The sequence below is a fragment of the Toxorhynchites rutilus genome, chromosome 3 (genome assembly GCF_029784135.1).
Source record: "Toxorhynchites rutilus septentrionalis strain SRP chromosome 3, ASM2978413v1, whole genome shotgun sequence".
In the NCBI taxonomy this organism is placed as follows: Eukaryota; Metazoa; Arthropoda; class Insecta; order Diptera; family Culicidae; genus Toxorhynchites; species Toxorhynchites rutilus.
This window is the reverse complement of record NC_073746.1, coordinates 134,894,393-134,910,603: the sequence shown is the minus strand read 5'-3', so window position 1 is coordinate 134,910,603 and position 16,211 is coordinate 134,894,393. Positions and strand designations below refer to the sequence as shown.

At 42.9% G+C, this 16,211-nt stretch overlaps 1 protein-coding gene across 15 annotated transcripts in view; it reads right to left on the bottom strand.

Moving 5' to 3' along the window:
* Window positions 1-16,211, bottom strand: part of LOC129776872 (protein disks lost) — a 654,166-nt gene that overhangs the window by 391,283 nt on the left and 246,672 nt on the right. For 2 of the 15 annotated variants that reach the window (XR_008743175.1, XR_008743181.1), the window contains exon 2: window positions 8,058-11,504. The exons of 8 other annotated variants lie outside the window; for them this stretch is intronic. The gene's annotated coding sequence lies outside the window, so the exon portion shown is untranslated. Of the gene's footprint in view, window positions 1-8,057; window positions 11,505-12,628; window positions 12,978-16,211 lie in introns of those variants that run through there. 5 more of the 15 variants (XR_008743178.1, XR_008743177.1, XR_008743176.1 and 2 more) reach the window with 5 other exon arrangements.

Sequence of the window (16,211 nt, the reverse complement as noted above, 5' to 3'; positions counted from 1 at the left end):
GGTGAGCACCTAACTGTTGTCGTCCAATGCCTCTTGAAATAAAAGCAAATAAAACTCGGTATGCTTACCAAATTGAAACTATATATACATTACATTCGAACGCAGTACAAGAATTTCTCGAATTTTGTTTGCATTTGGACAAATATCTTTTTTAATGCAAAATAACAAATGCGAACTTTTGCCCCATAGTGGGGCAATTTCGAGCATTTCTTCAAACTAGTTTTTTTTTGCGGGTTCCGTTAAAAATTTTGTTGAAACCATTTTATAATTTTTTTTGAGAGCAAAACGCCACACAGCCACTGCGCACTTTTGCCCCACAAGCAATTTTTCAACTAATCGAATTTCTCAAAAAAGCTTTTGTACATTTTCACAAAAACGAATATGCTCTATTATCTACAACAGGATGATAGTTTCCGTGACAATGTAGTTTCGAACTTTCCAGTTATTTTGGGTAACTAAATCGTCATCCCCAAAATTGAAAAAAATAGATCAAAACAACACAAAACTCTTCTTAACCCATAACTTTTTGCCACTTTCATTAAATGTATCTTGTTTATATGTGTGAGCTGCCGAGTTTTTATGCTTGTTTGTTTCAAAACCGCCAATGCGCACTTTTGCGCCGTGTGCACCTATGCCCCGCACTACTCTACACATTAAGCAAAAAAAAAAGGTTGATGTCGCAATTTGCTTTTCTTTTTTTTTTAACGAGTGTATACGAGAATGAATAAGATCTGTATGCATCTCCTACTTTACACATGATTAAACATAAAACTACTCCTAGTTTCAGGTGATCATTATCTCGATCTAAAAGCAAAACTATACCGAACAAACATGAATACAGAAGAGGTATCAAATAATGTCACGGTATTGAATTTTTCATCTGACATGGTATAATAAAATTATCTTCCCAATTGGGCGCACGAGATCTCCATATTTAGTCGTTGGATAAATCTAACCTTTCGATAGCTGAGCTCAATTTGTTTTTTTTCCTCTCTTGTTCATTTCGCCAAACCAATTTTCTGTGAAAGTTCCCGGCACCGAAAATGCCATTGTTACGTGTTGTCAATCCAGCGGCCGCTAATATTTGCCGTAATCAGAGCGACCCGAAATGGCACCCAGGATTGTGTCAAATCTGTTTATTCAAACCGTTACGAACGGATCGCACAACCAATGCTTCGTCTGAATCACATCGGGTTTTATGGCGGCCGCGTTGCAACAAGGAAAGATGAGGTCAAGTTTAGCGAGTTCGAAAAAAAATTGTCTTGTGGCTTGTAAACCATGAGAAACTATTCCCGCGCATTGATTGATGAAGCGACAGAAATGAATCACGTCAATTGCCGAATACTTCCGCGAATTGCTCGTCGCTGAATCATGGGCCAGCTGAGGGTTACAAAACTAGAACTGACAAACACTGATCCCACAATTGAGCCGCATCGTTGCAGTTAGTAGAAGATGATACACACATTCGGCGAAATGTGAGCATATGTCATCAATTATTCTGCTCGTTTTTCTTCGCCTAATCCAGAAACAACCCCCCGGTAGGAACTTTCCGTCGGATCGTCTACCCGGAATTGCTCACTCAATTTGCCCGAGCCCACACTGACCGTAATTAGAACTCGGGCTAAGCGCAGGTTCAAGATTGATTGAATGTGTTGCCCCCTGCTAGCGCTGCTAGAGAGAGACCCACATGTCAAGTTGCTGCCCCTAAATCTGCCCGGATTTGGATTGACACTAATTTGACGCTCCAGGAGCAGCGCCGGGCATTAACCTCCACCCCGAAATAGAATTACTTCACCAACCGAGGCAGGAGAAGGAGGAGGGGTCAAACATGGAAAAAATAGAAACCGCAGCCCACGGGCATCCGGATAATTGATAACCAAACACACATACGCGAACGCCTTCTTTCTACGCCTTGCCACAGTTGGTTCGGCCCCAGAGGTGTAAATATTGACAAATTATTACGCGTTTGCTTGTGTGTGGCTGGCTGGCTTGTTTGATGACGCATTAGACTTTATTACGAACCTACCGCCAGCGGAGGTGTCCACGAGCATGAAACTACCACCGTCAGCAACAGCTGGTTTGGCCACCACGAGGCCCGGACAACTGTCAATTGAGACGCTAATTGTGAGCTTTGGTACGGTGATGGGGCCTGTCGCGAGAGCGAGAGTGAGCGGAGTTCGGCGAGTAGTCAACCAGGCTGGCTTTCTGTACTAATGCTTTTTTTTTGCATGACGGTAACATCGTCTCATCATCGATGGACATTGGAACTGCGTTGCATTTAGTGTATAAAAGCGCAATGCGCGCCATAATGATGCCTTGGATATAGACAAAGTATTATGTGAGTGGTGTTTGAAATAATGCGACCCAAAGTTTACCATCGTGCCTTTTTTGCACCAATGTACTTCAATCGTTGGGGTTGTTGGAGAGTCGATTACCAGATCCAGATTGTCAATCGTGCAAAGCGGCAGAGGAAGGAAGTGAATTTGGAGGACGCGAACGGTTGTGAAGCTGAACAAACCTGATGCAAATGGAAGGGATTTACTTAGCTACGCAACTGAAGCTCAAGTGCCAATATCAGCGGCTAATATTTGCTATAATCAGAGCGATTCAAAATGCCGTTTGGATGGAAGCTTTGGCATATCTGTGTTTGTTCGATGTTTGTAGTGCAAACGAAAAAAAAAGAAAATTTCAATTGGGACTCAAGGTCAGGGATACTCAAACTATTTTGAGCAAGAGACCCCTTTTCCAGAAAGAAGTGATTCCATCGACCTCCTATAGCCAAAATTCTCTAAAAATTTATCTTTATCTTTTTCACACAAAATACTTATCAATTCTAAAACATTGCGGTTGACGGCGCCAGTGGTTGTGTGGTTAGCGTAACAGCCTCACAATCCGATCGGTCTGGGTTCAATCCCAGCTGGCGTCGTTGGGATTTTCTGAGGCGAAAAATCTCTGGTTACGTCTTCCTTCGGAGGGGAAGTAAAAGAAGTTGGCCCGGCTCATGAGTTGTTGAGTCTGATAGGTAGGAACAGGTGGAGTCGCTTCCCTGATGTCGGTGATTGGCACTAAAGTGGCGGAAATAGGCCGACGAAAAATAAGCGGAGATAAAAAAAAAAAAAAAATAAAACATTGCGGTTGGTTAAGTGAGTAAATTTGACATAATTTTCTCATCAATAAATAGAGATAAAATTCAGTAAATATCAAGTGTAACTAATAATTATTAACACAAATTACAACAATAATACTTTCTACTAAAATATTAGTCATTCTTATAACAAGTTACTCTCTTACAGTATCTTGAATGTTTTAAATAAGAACTAAGTGTTAATTAATAGGGGTCGATTGTTAGCCAAATCAGTTTTCGTTTATGCAGACCCCTGGGAACCCGAAATCGACCCCAAGGAATCGATATCGACCACTTTGAGAACCCCTGTTCTAGGTGAATAGGCCAAACTTATTTTATACATGTGCCTACTATATCATATATGATTACTACTATATAGTTTGAACAAAAAAAAACGTAAATCTATCCCATTTAGCTTGATATGTGCAACTGACCACTTTGCCCCCACTAGGTTACCACTATACACCCAGGTTTTTTACGCGGTTTTTTTGCGCGGTTTTTTGTACGAGGTTTTTTTACGCGGATTTTCCAATTAACACGGTTTTTTACGCTGATTTTCCAATTGACGCGGTTTTTTTACGCGGATTTTCCAATTAACGCGGTTTTTTGCGAGGTACGTATCCCCGCGTAAAAAAAACCTGGGTGTACCAAGCAAAAAAAATGTTCGATTTTTCACCGTTTTTATAATGATGAGAAATGTATTATTTTTAATTTGAATAGTAATAGCCGTTTGCAATCTTGAACAACAGTGAATTGAACTATAATATTCTTCGAAAAACGGTATGCCAAACAAATTAAATACAAATTTCTACATTACTCGGGAATTAATCAAGCAAATGAAACGAAATTTGGCATATAGGAGTTTTAGGGTGCAATAAATGATTCTATGGTAGTTAGACTCCCCACCCCCCTCTTTAAGGGAGGGCTGCCATACAAATGAAACATAAATTTGTGCATTACTCGAGAGTGATTCAAGCAAATGAAATCAAATTAGGCATATTGAGGTTTTAGGGTGCAATAAATATTTCTATGGTGGTTAGACTCTCCACCCCCCTCTCTAAGGGGGGCTGCTATACAAATGAAACACAAATTTCTGCATTACTCGAGAATTAATCAAGCAAATGGAATCAAACTTAGCATATAGAGATTTTATGAATCGATAAACGTTTCTATGGTAGTTCGACACTCCTACCTCCTCTCTAAAGGGGGGCTCCCATACAAATGAAACTCAAATTTCTGCATAACTCGAGAACTAATCAAACAAATTTAACCAAAATTTGCATATGGAGGTTTTAGGGATTCAGTTTTAGGATTCAATTCGCATATGTTCTACAATTACAATTAGTCCATTTGATGTTTGCTCTAACGAAATTGATCTTCGCTCGAAAGAGGAAATGGTAACGGACAAATTTTGCACGAGAATTGTGTCCGGAAATAATCTGATATTATAATGTCGAGTTTTGGTAGAAGTACTGAAATTTTATAGTGAAAAATAATTTTAAAGGGTAGATAAGAAGATCAATCAATGAACAGTTCTGCGATTGGACTTAGTTGCGCTTAGTAGGAAAACGTGGATGTGATAACGAAAAATAAATTTTGGGTGGGACGAAGTTTGTCGGGTCATCTAGTTCATAATAAAAAATGCAAAAACGGCTCACTCTTTCCGGAAGATAGCCTAGTTTTATATTTAAATACCTCATTACCTAACGTCTTCAACTCAACAAAGTTTGAATGAGTTCGGCCAACATGGCTGTCATTTTTGAAACTAAGAAACAAAAATGATGTTTTACTTGTTCCTTTCACTTTAGTCGGAGTCATTTTCCATTGATTCATTTAGTCTTTCGGGGTGAAGTGAATTCGGTGTATACTCTACGCATACGGAAACATCGATTCTTCTGTTTTGTTCATTTGTTGTCGTTTTCTTTCAATTTAGAAAAAAATAAACATTCGAGCAATTCCACACCAAATCGATCAAAACAGCAAATTTTGACCCGATTCTCTCCTTTTTTTAACTTGGTACTTATAATGGAAACTATCAAAGATCACAATTTTTATTATGATATGACCAATTTAAATTACGACTGATTTTTGAAAAGATCGTATTCAAAATCATTTATCTTGCTATGCCAAAAAATATCGGGTCAACACTATCCCGTACAACATCGTGTCTTACTCGTGGGTACTGAAATAACATAGGGCGCTAGAACGCTCAGCAGACTAGTGAAATCACTTGATGTGTGACGTATTAAATAATATGGGAAGGGGTTAAAACCCATTTTCGAGTAAAAAAAATTATAACAAAATTATCAAAAATATTTAGCTCTTTCCATAGTTAGTCTAGATAAATTTTCGGAAAACTAAGTATGCCAAGTTGCTCAATTAGGTAAGGCCTTCACGCCCAGAAAGCTTCATTAAGTTCTGAGAAGGTCATGCCAATCCCATAGACGAGATGGCGCGAACTCCGTCTCATGTAGTTAACATCTCCCAACAATATTCAATTCAAAATATCAGTAGGCTCATACAGCTACATTTTTTCGTGGACCGCTGACGCAAAACAAAATGATTTTTCACGATGACAATGTTCCGTCACACCGAGCCAGATCGGCTAGGGAAAAGGTTATTCACGGTTTATTCACCAGACTAGGGTCCTTTTGATTACCATCTGTTTTCATCGATGGGATACGCACTCGCTGAGCAGCACCTCAATTCGTATGAAAAAAATTGCCAAAATGGCTCGATGACTGGATTTTTCTACGAGGCATTCGTGAATTGCCTGCCAGATGGGGAAAATGTGCAGCTTCCATTACTATAAATATAATTTTTAGATAGAACATCTTAAACCATTCGATAACAATAAACGTGTATTTTTTATTAAAATTTCCAGTTTCCTATTTCCTCGTATTTTTGCAACAAGAAGTTTTTATATATCAATTTTACTCAATGGAAGTTTCCATCCAATTCCAGAATAGAATGACTCCAGCAGCTTCAAAGCTCGGGCAACTAACGCGGAAATACGTATCCCTTCTCAGCCCAAACTGACATCGATTGCATGTCGACCATCAGTTTATTTGACTTTCATCGCGATAGAGCGTATAATTCTCCAATTCCTCCATCTGGCCCTCGTCGAGAAAGGTTTCGAATTAAATTACCAAGCTAGAGCAATCCCCTCGACTCCTGTCTAGCAGGACACTCCCCTCTCCCTTGGTTCTGCTGCGGAAGTGGCAGTTACCTGAAGCGTCACTCGAGCCATTGCCAAAGTGGCCGAATAGGACAGCATCCCTCAACTGATAAATGAGAATGCCAAGGAGAAAAAATCCTGGATTTTTTTTCCTCTTCCTTTCCTCTCAGAAAAAAAGCAATCAACCGAAATCAAGCTACCTCTCCGCAGACCCCTCCCCTCATCTCGTAAGAAGTGAAGTGGTATGAATGGAATGGAAGTATTCTTTTTCCTTCATTCTGTTCTGGTGAGAGTTAATTAAATTTGTTAACGTCAGGAACGAAGCTCCTCGTCCGGGTTACCGCGTCAGGTTCACTCCGGATGGTTCAAAGCTACACCCGAAACTTCAAAAGCCCACTCGAGCTTTTCAATCTCTCGATATTCTCGCATTGAGAAGAGTAATTACATTGTGGAAGCTAGAGTGCCCATGAAAATTGGGGCCCATTATTGCACCCGAAGCGCGTCCCACCCATGGGTTGGAAAAAATTTGAATAATGAGGAATTCCGACCAAATTGAGAGACCGATGAGAGAGGTGCTAATGAAGTTATTCAGCAGTAAGTACTGCGGCATTATTGGGAATCCTGCCGCCACCCGACCGTTGCTCTGAAATTCTCAACCGATGGCGGATGTAACAGTTTGTTCGTGTTTTGCGTATGAGGGGTAAAAAGTATCCACATTTTGTGTCGTTTCAATTCCGCGGAAATAATCGCAATCGCATGTTGTTACTTTCCGTCAGGTGTTGGCCGGTTTAACCGAGAAAGGGGAGAACTTCCGGGCGGAGGAATGTAAACATAGAGCTGTTGATTATCGACCCGGGCGTTCGGTACAATCTTTGCACTACGTGACACAAACAAAAACGCGTCACAACTCGTGAACAAACTGTTCCAATGGGATTCAAGGGAATCGACACGTTGTGGATGAACGTGGCGATGTGCGACGAATAGTATCGGCAGAGGTTGGATTTTTCTAAAACTATGTAAAACTGGCAACGCTGCTACACTTGATAGTTTTGCATTCGCTTTCGCTGACGCAAAAGCGTTCAGCTAACCTTGAGCCAGTCGACACCATATTCCGCAATAGATTTGAGTGTGGAAATAAAAACTACTATCGCAGAGAAAGACATCGAATGATGCAATCCTACAAGCGTTGATTCATTTCAGAGTTCGCTCGAACAATTTTCTCGAGCACTTCCAAAATTAGTAACATCTTCCTGTTCCTTCTAGCCAAATTAGTGCTAGCAGCATATAACCAACAATTACCGTTGATTTCACAATGGGGGTTCGATTGGAGACCTTTCGATAACGACACTAAGTGGGGGTTACGATTATTCCTGACGAAGGACACTCGAGATGCTCTCGACAAGACCAGCTAGACACACTTGAGGCAAATTGCGAGGCTCGATGTCCGCTGATCATACCATTTTCCATTGCTTCGTCTCCAGCTGCCACTCTGGTGACGCTTCTCTTTCCGTCCCTTTTTAACACACTTGGGACTTCTGCGATGGAACGGATGAAAAAAAAATTGAGCAAGGAAAAACCCTCCCCAAATCAACACCGTGCCACTCCGTACCTCTAGAGGACCCTACTAAAACTGTGGAAGGAGACGAAGAAACGGGAGGACGAAACGAATCAGCAGGGGTTGGATCCGATGAAACGCTTTCGTTGTATGTCGATTCAAGAGAAACGCTGGAGAGAATCCAGGATGATGAAACTTACCTGCAACTTGGTTTGATATTTTCTTCGTTAGTTTGCGTTCTGAGTTTGCGGCCGCATGATATGCGCACACACATACAATCGTATGCACGCACAAAAAACGCGGACTCTTGCAGAACGCACTCACTTTCTGGAACAGTGGCGAGGACTAGAGTTGCTTCTAATATGTGTTGTTCTAAGTTTTTTCTTCTTCTTTTAAACGCTTTTTGTTTTGAATCAAAGTCTTTTTTTTTCTTCTGTGGAGCACATTTGCGCAAAAATCGCAGATTTTGGAAAACAGAGCACTTATTCCTATTCGTCACGTTTCATGCACGGCATACTTCTCCTTGGTCTGACAGAAGAGCTCCGTCCGAATTCGTACTGTCCGCGAGCGTCCCTGGCACGCGTTTTCTCGTCCCTTTACAAGCCGATAGGCGGTACCTGGACGTACCGGTAGATGTACAGTCTGTAGTCCTTGCTGGCCAGCACCACGCTGCCGTCGTCCATCAGGGCCACGTCGAAGCATTGGGCGTGTTTGACCTTGCTCTCCAGTGCCGACACCAGCTGGCCGTCCTGTGTGAAAATGGTCAGGTTGAAGTTGTTGTGATTGTCTGCGATCAGGATCTCGCCGCTGGCGTTGATGCCCACTCCGATCGGGTAGTTGGTGATACCCTCGCCCCCAATTTGTCGCAGGAACTGTCCCTCGTAATTGAACACTTTGACGCAGTGCGCACGATTGTCGCTGATAAAGATCTCCTGCTTATCGTTCACCACCACTCCGTTCGGGAACTCCAGATGCTTGCTGCAGCCAAACTTCTGCAACACATTGCCCGATTGGTCGAAGATGATCACGCGCATCACCTTGCACTCGACTACCACGATGCGACCCTTGCTGTCCACCGTGACACCCCTCGGATGCTGCAGAATGTTGGCTCCGAACTTCCTCACGAACTGCCCGTACTGGTTGTAGATCTGAATCTGGTGCGTGGGGGATCTCTCGGTCACAATGATATCGCCGGACGTCCGCACTACCGCCACCCGGTTCGGGTATAGTAGCTGCCCGTCGCGCTTGCCACACTCGCCAAACTGGAACTTGAAGCGACCCTCCTTGTCGAAGATCTGAATCCGGTGGTTGTTCGTGTCGGCCACAATGATATCGTTCTGAGCATTCACAGCGACACCACTTGGTTCCGTGAACTGACCCTCCATCACGCCGAACTCGCCAAACTTGCAGTGGTAGATCATTTTCTGTCGCTTGATTTGCGACTTCGGTGGGAAAATTGACGTGTTCATGAGCTTCGTGCTAAGATCGATCATCGACTCCTGCGGGATGTGGTTCAACGGAATGGTATACTGATCGTTGATGTTGTTGAAGATGTCGGTACCCCCGTTGCTCCACTTTTCGTACGGGTTCAGTGGCTGCAGCGGTTGGACGTCTCCGACGAATGGTCCCAAGCTGTTGGCGCTATTGAAGCGCTTGGAGATTATGTTCGAGTCGAACGAAGTGAGACCGCCGTTCGTTTGGGATGGCGAGGTGGACATGTTTATGCTGTTGCCCGAATTACCGTTCGCATTCGAGAAGGGTCGGTCGATGAGGTGACCGCTGTTGCCGCCGTTCACCATCAGTGGGTTTTGGTGGATGAGGTTCAAGCTACCGGTACTGCTCGAAGGGCTATTACCGTTGGTCATGATGAGATTGTTCGAACCAATCACTCCGTTGCTTCCGTTCGTATTGTTTGACGTAGGCCGAGCGATCGGAGGCTGCTTGTTCGTGGTCGATGTCACGTCCGTGGTCGATCGGATATAGCCGAAAGTGTTGCGCACGCCCACCTGGATCGCCTGATAGTTTGACACAAAATCCAGCTCGTATGATGATTGCAGATCTTGGGTGATGGCCGGGAAGAGTAGCAGCTTGTTTTCCATAAACTTTCGTAACATGATTGTCTCCGCTAGGCCGGCACATTTACTAAGGCGTTCGACAAACTCGCAACTCTGCAGCACCTTGTCGACCTGATCCTGACTCTTGGTCAGAAGTACCGATTGGGACATGTTCTTGGTATTGTAGAAACTTTCCAGCTCCTTCAACAATTCAGCCTTGCGTTCGTCGAGCATCGAACGGTAGAACTGATGCGTGTCGGTGATCTCATTCTGGGCCTTGTGGTATTGCACCTGGATTCGTTGGGCACTGTGTTCAACGTTCTTGATCAGCGTGCGTAGCTCGGTCGCTTTGGCGCGTACTTCGCTGACGGTGTGCAGCAGGCTCTCGATTTGTTTCGGGGTCGAGTCCGGATTGTGGTCACACTCGTGCACTCCGTTCGGGTGCTCGATAAGCATGCAGTCTTTGCAAACAGGAACGCTGCAGGTTCGACAGAAGAACTTGAGCAGCTCGTTGGTGTGACGTTTACAGAAGTAGTTTGGCTTGTTCGAAGCATTCAAGTCGGCAGTGCTCATGTTGAGCCCCGACAGCTGGCTGTTGAGTTGATTCACACCGGATATGGCATGATTGCCAACCCCAGCTCCTCCTCCTCCACCGCCACAGCCTGCGCCACTATTCCCGTTGGAGGTCGTCAGTGGGCTTATCACATTGTTCATGATCGATTTCACCAGACTGCTGGTGTCATCCTTGATTGTGAGATTCAGCGAGGTCAAGCGATGCGGTGCGGGTTCGAAGCCGTTCATTATTTTGCTGCTGTTCAGAATGTTGTTGGCCAGAAGGCTTCCCTCCAGCGAACCCAGGCCTCCGCCGTTCGCGATTGTTGTCGTTATACCGGTCGTTGATCCCGTGCTAGAGCTCGAGTTCCCAATACGAAACACTGAATGTCCGTCAAAGCAATGCATAAACTGGTGGGCCGTAACACAGTTGGCACACAGGAAATTCACACAATCGATACACTTGGCGACAGCGTCGGACTGTTTGCTCTTGCAACCGGTGCACCGCGGAAACAACGATTCATTGCTGTTCGATTGAGCCGACTCGAGGCTCGAGTTCGTCACGTAGTCGTCACAGATGGCGGAGTCACTGACCGGCGGGGACGATCCTGCTGCCGAACTGCTCAGCGTCGTCAGGGGCGAGTCTGAGAGGTATTCCGCGGGTTCACCGTATGATCCAATCGAATTCGATGCGCCGGGTAACGATTCTAACGATGGCGTAGGAGATGAGGCCATTTTACTGTGCACGCATCAATTCAAAATTTGCGAGGGAGATTTGGTTTTCTAGTTTTTTTTTGTTTTCAATTTTTTTCTCCTCTGGTCTAGCTTTCGCTTTCAACAACAATTCCCTTCTTTGCGATACGAAAACACTTCACATTCCGATTCTCATTGCGCTTCTTCACTGCGGTGGCTTCACTACCTTTTTGTTTAAACTCAATTCGAATTATTTCACTTTCCTTACACACTTTTCCTTAGCATCTCTACAAATTTTCAACAACGTAAGAATTCTATTTGCTTGCTTTTTCGTTACGTTTCACTAATCTGAAAGAAGAGAAATTGCACTTTATAACACACACACACATTCTGATTTTCCCCTTTTTGTTCTCCCGAATCATCGGGAATCTCCAGTGGGGCCACGGCGTAAGAACACCACTCAAGTGACTTCTTCGTTTTTGAATTTTTGGGTTTTTTTCCCAAACTGCCCTATGCTTCTTCATTCATCGCGTACTCGCTCTCTGTGGTTCTAAGTAATCTGTCTGTTCAACACACACACACGCACACGGCGGTTTCCCCCCCCTCTCGAGTAGTTATTTTTACTTTTACTTGTATGTTTATGCTCCCAACGTATTTTTATTGCTCTCAATTGCACAGAGCGCGTTCCAAGTCCTCCTTGCTTTTTATTTTGTTTGGTTCTCTGTTCGTTATATATTCCAATCGCGCGGCGTTGCTATATTTTAACGGTTATGAACTACGAGAATCTTGCTGCTAGAATATCCCTATGTGGTCCCGGTTGATTTTTTTTTTGTTTGTGTTCTGGCGCACAAAACTATTCGGTAGAAGGACAACATATGAAACGGGGAAAACTTTGGAATAAGAGAACTGAGGAAATGAGAAAAAAACGCACAGAAATGCAGTTTAAAACGCAAAGGGGACGGAATGATGGATTAGTCTGGTAGCCGGAGGAAAAAGGATGGAAAGATTTGAGATACAAGGGAAGATAATTGTTGAAAGGAAAGATATAACGAACTGAAGACGAAGGGTAGGCCCAAACGGCTCTGGCAATCAGCAGCATTCCAGTTCCACGACCATCGTATGAAACCCATGCATCTTTTATGTCTGCATCTGCAAGATGATGCTATTCTTCTCGAGTCCACACAAATGAATATTGTTCTACAATCGCGTGAATGTTCCTTTTTTACTTAGTTTTATAGTCCTTTAGAACGAGAACGAGAACGAGAATATTTCCACTGAGATAGTCTTTCACACACAGGCCCCAAACTGGATGAGGATGCAGGAAGCGCACAGCCCAAGGATGATGCCAGTCTATATCGCGAGAGATGCCTCAAATTGATGAGGCATTATTACAAAACACGGCAAACATATGTTTCGATGATCACAGGTAGACGTCGCGATAAAAGCACGTTTCGAAAGCATGTTTTCCATACTAGATTTGCACTCCGTGTTTAGATGGGGACTAGAGTACTTTATTCAGCACTAAACAAGCAACAAAAATGCTGCAGTTCGTAGATGACTAACTCCTCTCTTGCTAGCAGGCGGCTGCTGCTGCCATAGGACTCTCTCTACTCCACCATGAGTGAGTCTTGCAAAAAGAAGGATATCAGACTGTATTTTGATAATACTTTACGCCAAGCACAAAACTCACTGTTACTCTCATCGAGTCTGCAGTACGACTAGCAGCCGTTGAGCATAAACGGTGATGGAAACCGACAAGCCATTTTACCACGACCAATTCGCCCAAACGAACACATAGACCGAGGGCGAAATAAAAAAAAAAACCCCCGACCCGTCGTCGTACGGATACAAAACGGACTCGACAGCGTACTCTGTATCTGCTCGCAGGCTGCTGGAGTTCTGAGCTTACTCTCCCTCTCAACGGCGCGCTTATACACAGTATACACAGCATTCTCATTCACTACCCGGTCTGTTGTGTATGCGTTATGCTCAAGCGTCGAACGGAGGGTAAACAAGAAAGCGCGTCACAACTAAGGTACCAACAGAGGCAGAAGCCGACCATCATTCATCATTGAGCGCCATTGAGCGCGTCAGTACTATGATGTAGCGGGGACTCAGAGAGTTCCCACAGCATTTATGCACATCGGCAGCCTCTCAGCGAGAGCACATGTGCGCGTCTCGTTTTGTTTACACCGCGTATCCGAAGCGTCCCTTCGTCCTACCTTCGGAGCCCAAGTGCAGCGTAGCATCGTCTCTGTCCGCTGAGAGAACTCTACCAACACCACCAAGCGGTGTGATCTGTACGGTCCAGCATACATTCTAAACGCCCGATGTGAGCCCCTAAGTTCAAACACATCAAGCCTTGCTTTTCCCCATGACTAAACAAAGAGCGTTGTGAGCGCGCGAGGTAGCACACAACACACCCACCCGCGTTGTGGTCGCGTTCACCACCATCACTCGATATGAACTTCCTTTCTTCTGGGGCCCCGCATTTTCCGCATAGCAACTACCGACAGTTCCATCGGGTCGCTATCCCCCCCCCATCCTCCGTTGTTCCCATCGAAGACTGATCAGCAAAATCGTTGCTACCGATCCAGCAGACAGAAAGGGATCATTGGATACAAGGCTTGATGAGGGTTCAAAATGGTTAGACGCTGTCACCCTGGCGGTCAACATGCGTTAGATTACCCTAGCGATCAGCGTTTTGGGTATTTCCCCTCTCTATCACCGCCACCCTGCGAGCGAACACTGGCAATGAACCCAAGATTACACGCGTTTATTGCACCTAAATAAACTCGAAGGCTTTTTTTATTGCCACACATTTGTTTTGTTGCATACGGTTTCGTTTCGACTAGGAAATGGTTCGATTTTCGCCTCTAAGATATCGGTCAATAGCAGCGCGCAACTTTGTTTTTCCTGCTGGGGTCGCCCACAAAAGCGCCCGAGTGTCTTTGTTAGAGTCGAAACCGGTTCGTCATATGGTACCGATGCGCATATATTAACGCCACAAGCAGCGGCTCTCATAGTCAGTCAGTCAGATGGCGGCGGGTTTGACAGCTTTAAATAGCCCCCGTCAAGGTCAGTTAATAGTCTCCTGCCGGAGTTATTTTCGTGTGACATTATCATTTTTTTTGTTAATTGATTCGACCGAATTGGTACGCTTCATAGGCAGATGAATATTTTTATTCAAGCAGTTGGCTTTTGTTCGTAACGATGTTTAAAATCGTGAAGGCAATACATAGTGGGAATAGTACGAGAATGTTTCCATGACCCCTTGGTTTTTTTGCATGTAATTGTGAGAAATTCCAACTGTAATCATTATCCGTTGCCCAATTCTATCCAATTCATGACGACTACTAAAATTTTATCGTTTGTTATCATATGACTAATTCATATCAGATGAGACTATTCTTTATAAGAGCACACAAAATAAGTGCTCTTTCTACACCGGAAAAATAAAATCGCAAATACACACTCAAAGAAAACTCACTCTAAAATTAAAGTTTGGAAATGAAAACATTTTGCAACAGAAAAATACCTAGATAAATTTATTGAAAAATGTTTTTTTTAGAATGTAAATTATGTAAATTGTTGACTAAAGTTCAAAACCTTTACAGGTTGCAGTTCTTCAAACAAAAATGGTACAGAAACTAAATTATACACATAGTCTTAGTCTGACTCGTCTTAGGAGTTGTCAGCATCATCCAGGATTGCAGTGATATGTTGTGCGTTTAAAGACATTGGTCGTCGTGGCAACTTTGCATACTTGAAATCTCCAAATAGAATAAGAGTACTTTTTGAAAAAGGTCAAAGTTTTATTTTTAATAAAAAAACTCAAAAAACTATAATACAGGTCGGACTCGATTATCAAGAGTGTTGAGTTTTTTTCACTCCGGATAATCGAATCGGAAACAAAAATTCTCTCGCAAAAAGTAAAATAGTAAGGATTAGCACTGATTTTTTCTCTCTATATTGCAGTGTCGTATCCAGAAATTAATGTTTTGAAAATCAAAAAAAAACCCTAGCTTTAATACAAAATACACAACATAAAAAAAAAAAACCATTGATTCATTTGTATTTGTGACGTATTCATAAAAATCAATGGAAGAAGGATGTGGATATCAGTATAAAAACGATAATCGATTGGTGGTGGCGACAGATTGTGGATTTAATGAAGTTTCGGCTCATCTTCTTATATAAACTTATAATTCACAGATAAACGGAAAACCTCCAAAAAGGCTAAATATCCTCTAATCGAGAACGCACTGTACAGTGATGCTTCTGAATCCGGACGCTTTTTTATCCAGACACTTTTTCATTACATTCAATATTATGCCATGACATTTTTTGCATGTTGAATTGATGTGACTGATAGTTACTATTGTGTCAATTTAGTTTAGTGTCAAACATGGTACCTAGCTGTTAACAAAAAAATGTTAAAAATCGAAAATCAATGTGAATTTCACAAACCAATGTCCGGAATAAAAAGCACATTCAGAAAATGATTTTAAATCCGGATGGTCAAAAGTTGACGATTAAATTTCTCATTGAAGGAGTTGCATAAGGGTATGTTAGATGCCTTAGTATTGAGTATGGAGTGTGGAACAAAGATTTTCGATCCGGGAAACCGCAAAACTCTTCGGTATATAGGACGGGGTCGATTATATGACCCGTTTATATTTACATGGGTAACTTTGTAACTTTGTCTGTAACGCTGTCCCACATTAATAGAAATTTATCCCCTTCCTGTTGACCGATTGATCTGAAATTTGGAAGACACCTTTATCTCTGCAGTCATTATAGAACTGCGTATTTCATAATCTTGAAAATACAAAATGGCGGCCGATATGAAATGGCGGATTTCATATTTTCTCTAAACCCCATCAATATGGGTATCAAACTAATAGATTTGACTAGTAGAACACAGTTATTTATGAAAAATTCAAATCCAAAATGGCCGCCAAGAAAAAATGTCGCCATATATATTTTTTTGCAACCCTTATCAATATGGGTATCAAATGAAAGGGCTTGATTAGTAGAATACAATTATTGATG